Source organism: Fukomys damarensis, unplaced genomic scaffold, assembly GCF_012274545.1.
Source record: "Fukomys damarensis isolate Sample0158 unplaced genomic scaffold, DMR_v1.0_HiC HiC_scaffold_19, whole genome shotgun sequence".
NCBI classification, from domain to species: Eukaryota; Metazoa; Chordata; class Mammalia; order Rodentia; family Bathyergidae; genus Fukomys; species Fukomys damarensis.
The window spans coordinates 14,529,466-14,537,598 of record NW_022900931.1 but is presented as its reverse complement, the minus strand read 5'-3'; the positions used below and the strand labels follow the sequence as shown (position 1 = coordinate 14,537,598).

At 34.6% G+C, this 8,133-nt stretch overlaps 1 long non-coding RNA gene across 1 annotated transcript in view; it reads right to left on the bottom strand.

Annotated features, from left to right (window-relative positions):
- LOC117286838 overlaps positions 1 to 7,525 on the bottom strand; it is a 133,440-nt gene extending 125,915 nt beyond the window's left edge. The window contains exon 1 of the long non-coding RNA XR_004517937.1: positions 7,388 to 7,525. This is a non-coding gene — a long non-coding RNA (uncharacterized LOC117286838). The remainder of the gene's footprint in view (positions 1 to 7,387) is intronic.
- Positions 7,526 to 8,133: the final 608 nt, after the last annotated feature.

Below are 8,133 nucleotides of genomic sequence, written 5' to 3'. Positions count from 1 at the left end.
AAAAAAAAAAAAAAAAAAAAAAAAAAAAAAAAAGAGTTAAGAGGCTATTAAAAATGGTAAAATATATTTGTATATCATACCTCTCATAAGGAGTTAATATGCATAGTATATAAGGGACACACTAAATTCAGTAGTAACACAATAACTAGATTAAAAAATAGAGAAAGACCTGAATAGTCATTTCTCCAAAAACATACAGTCAACAGATTTACTTTTTTTTTAAATGTTCAGTGTCATTCATTACTAGGGAAATATAAATAGAAACCACAGTGAGATAACACCTCAGACCTGTTAGAATGGCTTCTGTCAAAGTCAAAGGTAACAAATGTTGGCAAGGATATGGGTACAAGAAATCTTCTCACACCATTCATGGGGATGTAAATTGGTAAATCTATTGTGGAAAAATGTGGATTTTCCTCCAAAAATTAAAGCCAGAAATGCAGTATGATCCAAAAATTCCATCTCTGGGGATGAACAGAACTCCCGTGTTCATTACAGCATTAAGCCAAGACACAGAATCAACCCAGGTGAATAGATAATGTAGCATATATACACAATGGATACTGTTCAGTTTTTAACAACAGAACATAATTCTGTCATCTACAACACCACCAGTGACCCTGGAGGCTGTTATAATTCAGTGAAATAAATTCAGCCCAGGGAGACTAATGCCACATTTTCTCACTCATATGTATAATATGAATCAAACTCTGAGAAGTGATGAGTTAATGGTGGTTACCAAAATCTCAGGGAGTGAGGACACTGGTGAGATGTTAATCAAAGGACACAAAATTTCAATTATGCTAGGGAAATAAGAGATGTCCTGTACAACATAGGTATTAGAGTAAATATACTATATACATATATATACTATATACTATATACTATATACTATATACTGAACATTGCTACAGAGTAGATATTACTCTTACCACAAAAATTATAAATTTTTGAAATAAAGTATATGTTAAACAGCTCTAGTTTGCTATTCCACAATATATACATGTATAAAAAATTATGTATTTATATATACAAAATACATAAAATTAATAAACATACAAAGTAAATGTCAATGAAAAATTATGATAAGTAATCACAAAGAAATTAATAGTAACAATTACAAAGAAATTCATAGGTATTTTATAGCTAAAACCAAAATATATAATTATTAAGCAGTAATAAAATAAGTGTATGTATATGTGATTATATTAAAGTAAAAAAAGTGAAAATGGAGTTGTAGAGAAAACAATTATAAATTTATTAATTTCATTTGTTTACTAGTAAGATAATCACCTTTTAAAAACAAAATATTAGTAAACTATAATGAACTTTAATTGTATATAAATTTACAATAAATATACTGCATACACTATCAGAATAAATATTACAAATATAAAATATGAAAAAATAAAGTAATAAAGGTATGACTACATAATTAAAATCAAACAAAGGAAACATTTTTAGTGGTATTTTAAATTACACCACATAATGAAACCTTTCTAAAATATATATATAACCATTGCAAAGAATGAGGCAGCTATACATATACTGAAAAGGATATTTTTGAAATAAAATGTTACAGTGAGGAGTCGTGAGTCTGTACGTTTTTTTTAATCTTGTGTACACACATGCAAATAGTATTTCCATAAAGACACAGAGGAAATAACTGAATATTGATTCACTTTGAGATCAAATTTGGAAGAGATTAAGGGCAGCTATTGTCATGGTATTTCCTTTAATATATTTTAACTTTTGTATATGTATACATTTTGACCAGTCAAATGTAAATTACATTGTTTATAGAAGAAAGTTTTCTTTCCTATATTGGTACGATGTCGATTTTTTTCAGAGAATTTAGCAAAATGTGCAATTAAAAAATCATGTGTTTGTTATGTCCTTTGTTCATCAGGCTTGAGAACCTGTAAGTTTTGTGTGGGCTGGAACCAAATATGTACTTCACTGCACAAAATGTTCTCTGCAAGTAGTCTCATAATTTGCATACTTAAAAAATGAATAAACATCACCACATGAACGGAAGAGTAAGAGATTCAATCAACCGCGATATAAAAGTTAAAACTAAAATAAAACATTTGCCGACCTAATTTGCAAATTACTGCAAAATTGTAACAATCCAACACTTGTATAAGTATGCAAACAGAAACTTGCAAATATTGCTGTTAGAGAGTGAGACAATTTCAGAGAAATATTTGTAAAACAGAAAAATTGGACTTAAAATTCCAAACAATAAAAGACTGGCTAAAAAAATTAAGTACAATCTTATGATGAAATTTTATTTTGAAATAACTGCCATTTTACAATAGCGACATGAAAGGTTTCCACGCTTACAAATAGAACACTGAATTGAAACTGTGGAAACGCAATTTCCAAAACTAAAGTTTTTCCAAAACTAAACAAAGACACAATGTGCACATAGACACAATGCATCACAAAAATACTGCAAGTATATAGGGCAAGAATTCCAGAATGATTACATCTTAATGCCATAGCTTTTTTTTTTAGCATTTACATATCTCCCAAATTTTCCGTAGTGAACATACATAACTTTTAACTACAAAAAATTTAACGGAAAGATTACAGCACGGATGGCCAAGTCTAAATTGTCAAAGCAATAAAAAAGAAAACCCACAAAGTAATGAAACATATTTTCTATGATGAGACTTGGTCCCATCAAACAACATTTTAAAACATTTCTCTTCTATTTGGGGTGAATTAAAAGGACCATTTAGCTTAATTTAAAGACCACCAGTGTGCCTGACTACAGCTCTACTTCCCAGGGGAGGCCAGGCTGGCTTCCTTCTATGCATCAGGCGGTCTGCATGTGTTCAGTAGAGAAGTGACAAAGCTATCTGTGAGGATAAATTCTTTCTGACTTCTCCAAGTTTCAGTTTCCATATCTGAAAGAGTGATGTTGGTGACAACTTTAAAAGAATTTAACAAAAATAATGCTCCCATGAATGCCTAGATTCTTGGTAAATGTATGTATACCATACATGTACAAATTATAAATAACATAAACTGCCTATATGTAAATATAGATACAGATTGCAAGCCCACAAAGTCAGAAACTCATAATCTTATCCTGACAAATGCAAGTACATTTTGGAAGCTACAGTCTTATAGAGAAAAGGCTAGATTTACTGGAAGCGGGACACACAAGGCCAGTATATTTTCCATCTCACCCAGGCAATTTTCAGAATAAACAGAAGGGATTTAGAAAATTTAATTTATTAATAACATGCAATTTATTTTTGGTTCAAAACAAGGTTTACTCTTTTAGGATGGGCAGGAATATGCAAAAAGGAAAGAAAGAAAGCCAAGATTTAAGGAAAGACTCTGACATAAAATATGCACACACAGACTTGAAACAATCTGGTCGTAGGGTAACAAAGTAACAGGTTTTTCTCCACACATTTCCCCCACCCCCAGACAGGCACTGAATACCAGTATGCAAACAAAAGGGACATATTGTAGAGGTGATTCATGCATCTGGGAATATAAAAGTCTGTACCAGCCAAGCCAACATTTAACCACCACCTATAAGGGAAAACTTGTTTCTCTCTTTTTGAGCACAAGTGGCATGTTTGAGTAAGTGGCATATTCTTTAAAGTTTCCATTTTTAAACATTAACTAATATACCTCAAAATACCCACCAACTTTCCTTTTTATTTTTTTATAGAAACCCAGTTTTTCATAAATATCTGTCTGTGCTATCATCTACATATGTGCTGCCATCTTTCCATAAACTCAATCACAGTATAATTTAGTCTGTATGGGTAAATGTGGAAAGGCTCTCAGATGGCCCAGAAGAAATAGAACAAAATTAGTTTGGATTTTTTTTTTTCCAAGTGGATTGTCACAATCTGTGCATGTTATTTCCCTTATCATTACATTTATGCAACATTCAGATTCCCTTTCCTCCTTTATTCATCTATTTAAAATAAACCAGGGAAAAACTAAGTATCATCACCTCTAGATCCTTTATAAACACTATACAAAAGCTAAGAGACTGTAAAGCTTGGGCAGCTGTAAACTGGTTTAAAATTGGCATGTGACAGAGCAGTGCCTTTCCGGCAATGCTCAGGGAAATCTTGATCAGAGCTCAAAGCGCAGATAGACAAGGGAGAAATTTTCTTGCAATGCTGTGTTTTAGTATTCTTGAATCTGGTCTCTGTCAAGATCTTCCTACAAAGGAACCTCCATTTTAATATAGCTGCCAATAGGATCCAAAAATGGTATTAAAGCAGTTTGTTTACAGAACTGTGCTTAGTCACACTTCTAAGGAAGTTTATATTTATCACAACATTCAGGTATTGTATTAGAACATGACTGTTTGCTTTTAAAAACACAAAGCAATGAAGACAAATGTGAATGTCAAAATCGCAATAGAAATTGTTTATTCCAAAGAGCTCCAAGGTAGTCTCCAAATATGGAAGCTTTTAAACTTTTTCTATTTAATATCCCTAATAAAAGTATGACACTTAGGATCTCAGCATTGTTTTCTCAACCAACAACAATGTAGTCAGCAGTATTTGAAAGAGTTAAATTTAGAAGATGTTTTTAATTCTTCTAGAATTAATCAGTCTTTTATTTACATTTTTTCTGGTGAATAGTTTCTTAACTGAATGCTAGTTACACATTCCTACTTATTTTCTATCACTAGTATTTTCCATCGGCCACAGGTCTCACTTCCTCCTATTAGTCCCCATGTTTAAAACACAATGCCTGGGCCGGGGATTTGGCTCAGTGGTTCCAGTGCCTGCCTCATAAGCACAAGGACCCGAGTTCGATCCCCGGTACCGGAAAAAAAAAAAAAAAACACAGTGCCTAACCCAGTAGACATTAATAAATCATCTTTCATATTTCACATAGCAATATAGTTTAGAATCCACAGTCACAACCTAGATATACAGAAAATCTTTCATTTCTGTGAAGGAGGGGACAAAATCATCTCAGACTCAGGATGCCCTCATCATTTCCAAATTTATACCATGTAATTGAGGAAAATATTCATATTTTCAGGATTTCACCTTACATCCTCATCCTTTTCAATGGGCAGCATTTGAGTTTTGAAGAAGAAGCTTCCATAGTGGATATTGTAAGAGGTCAGTGAAGAAAAAAAAAAAGAAAGAAAAGGTCAAATAAATAAAAATGCTCCAGGGAGGTCCTCCAGAATCCCCTTGAGTGTTTCTCTAGTCTCTGTGAGCAGGCTTACCAGCCATGTTCCAGACTCTAAGACAGCACAGTGAGACATTCCCTACTGGACACTAGCATCTGGAAGTGATGTAGATTATTTCTGCTTATATCCAATTGGCTGGAAATTGTTTCATGGATCATATTAACAGAACCATTAAATACCTTAACTATAATAAAAGAAAAAAATAATTTTCACAAAATTGGTGAAAACCTAATCCATTCACCTTGAAAAGTTAAAACATTTTAGACCACCTCTCCCAAAAATGGAGCTAGGTGAGTTATATTTTATTGATTTATTGCATGGATATTTATTGAATCTCAGTTATACAAGCAATGAGAAGAAAAACAAAGCACCTTCCCTAATGAAAGTTACTAATGACTAATTTTTGCTATAATTTCATTATTTGACTAAAATGGAAATATAATGGTGAAAATGGGGGTATTTTCAGACAGTTTTTAAAAAGTTTTGAGCCCTATGATCAATTGAAGTAGAAATACTACTCATTATATGATACACTTTCCTACCAAGTGGGTAATGCTGAGGATCTTGTGAATCACTGTGAAAGGAAAGTTTGCATGATTTGAATCCGTTATTCTCTGCCTGTCAACAACAGAAAAAATACTAATGGACACTCAGGCACTGTTCACTGTTTAGCAAACATTTAGGATTCTGGAGCCATTCTTCCCCCCTGTCTATTATTCTTGTTGAAGTTTTATCTTTATTCTCTTACCTTACAGTCTCAGAATGGGTCCTATGAATCAAGCATAAAACAACAGCATTCAAAGTCAGAAGTCAGGGTGGTGGAAAAGGGATCTTTCTGTTAAGTTCTTTCTTTTTATCAGTAATTGAAAAACTTAACACAGATGCTCCCTAGGGAACTTTCTGCTTCCTAGACCAAACTGCAAGAAGTTAAGAAAATAAGCACTTGAATAAGTATCTTGAAGTTCTCATTACTAGCTTAAATCAAAAATGCCTTGAATGACCTCCTAGAGTGGGCCACACAGCCACTCTAATAAAGGAAAGGCTTGCAGATTAAGTAGAGGTAGAATGTCTTTTGGGTAAGCAAAATGGGTTCAACCACAGCTCTGTAAACATTAAAAATTATGGCTTTTATATGCCTTGATAATTCTTGCACACCTTTAAAGTTATTTCTAGACTCCACTGCCAGGGCAGATAGGTCTCCTCATCAGTAATTCCATCTCCCTGTTAATAAGCTTTATTTTCTTTCTACTGCCTCTTTACCCTCAAAATTATAAATATGACCTGGTCTCTTCCATAATGAGTAAAATCTCCTCTCACTCCCATAGCTGCTTTTAGCTACTTTACAACTTATCTCCTTTCCTCCCCGGCCAAGAAGTGTAATTCTTGCTCATGACTTCTGCTCTTTACTCCCCTTTCAGTTCCTAAACCAAATCAGTCTGACCTCCGCTTCTACAGGTCCAGAAAATTTTGCTGAAGTCTGTAGTGGTCAACAACCTTCATATTTCAAAGGAAATACCATTCTGTCCTTACAGAACCTGAGTCAACGTGGTATTTGTCTCTGTTTACCATTCATACTCGAGTTTCTTTTAACTTCTGAGAAGTTACTTTTCCTTGGATTTCCTTACATCTCATCTCTCTGGCCAGATCTTTCCCATTTTAATGACTTACACCTTCTCTTTCTGAATCTCCTCAATTGATGCAAAAAGCCAATATGTTAACACTTTCCACAACAAGAAATGAATAGAAACTAGCTGCCTGATATCATACCACTGTGATAAATGGTAAACAATCAATTTTATTAAAACATTAAATTGTCTCACCAATGTTTCTAATTTGTATGACGTACAAATATAAACTATCTATGTGAAGTTACACACACAGTCTGGGAACCTCCCAAATCCCTATCAGAAATGAACATTTTCCCACAGACCTCTGCGAAGTTCACGAGAGAAAAAAAATTACAGACCTCCAAAGAAATAAACTCCCTTGAAATTACAGAATTAATTTATTCTGTCAACTCTTCATTCGATATTTACCAAATATCTGCAATAAGCCAAAAAATCTTCAAGACATTCCATGAAAAGAAGCGAATAATGAAAGAATTAAGATATAAAATAAATAAAGAAACAATAGTAAAAACTAGGAAAAGGGTCGAGAAGGAAGAAAATAAGTGCATTAGTCAGTGCTTACTAGAGTCAGACATAGAAGAGTCCAAGACTTCTGTCTGAGCGTTGGAGACCTGAAGGACCCAGCGGAGGGTTTAGAGCTCACGGCAACATCCTGTGCAAGCTTCTCTCAGGAAGCAGAAGGATCCGCCATGTGAGCCGGAAGGACCTGCGCCGGAAAGGCCCGAAGGCCAGCGCCGGAAAAGCCCGAAGGCCAGCGCCGGAAAGGCCCGAAGGCAAGTGCCGGAAGCGAAAGTGTCTGCTCCAAAAGGCTGAGGGATTGGAGCCAGAAGGCTGACTGGCCCCTGAAGCTAGGAGAAGACATCCAATTTGAAGATGAAAATTGAAGCTCCCTTGAAGAAAGGAAGAAGCCAAAGCTCCTGCGAAGAAAAATCGCCGGAACTCTTTCCAAAGAACAGTAGCTACAACGAAACTCTGCGAAAGAAGAAGAACCAGCCGAAATCCTCCCCTCCAGTTCTCCTTTTACATCCTTCAGAAAACCATGCTGACTCAAATCAGATGGGCGGTCCCACTCAGGTTACCATTAGTCAGTTTACCTCAAGAAGCAAAAGAAACAGAAGGAAAAGGAAGAGGAGGAAAAAAGAGAACTGCAATCAAACATAGTGAACAATTTACACTCTGAAATTAAGTACGCTTATAATCCTAGCACTCTGCAGGCTGAGGCAGGAGCGTTGCAAGTTCCAGCTCAGTCTAGGCCATTTAGACAAGACTCTGCCTCAGATTAAAAGAAAAAGGGACTCAGCATGTAGC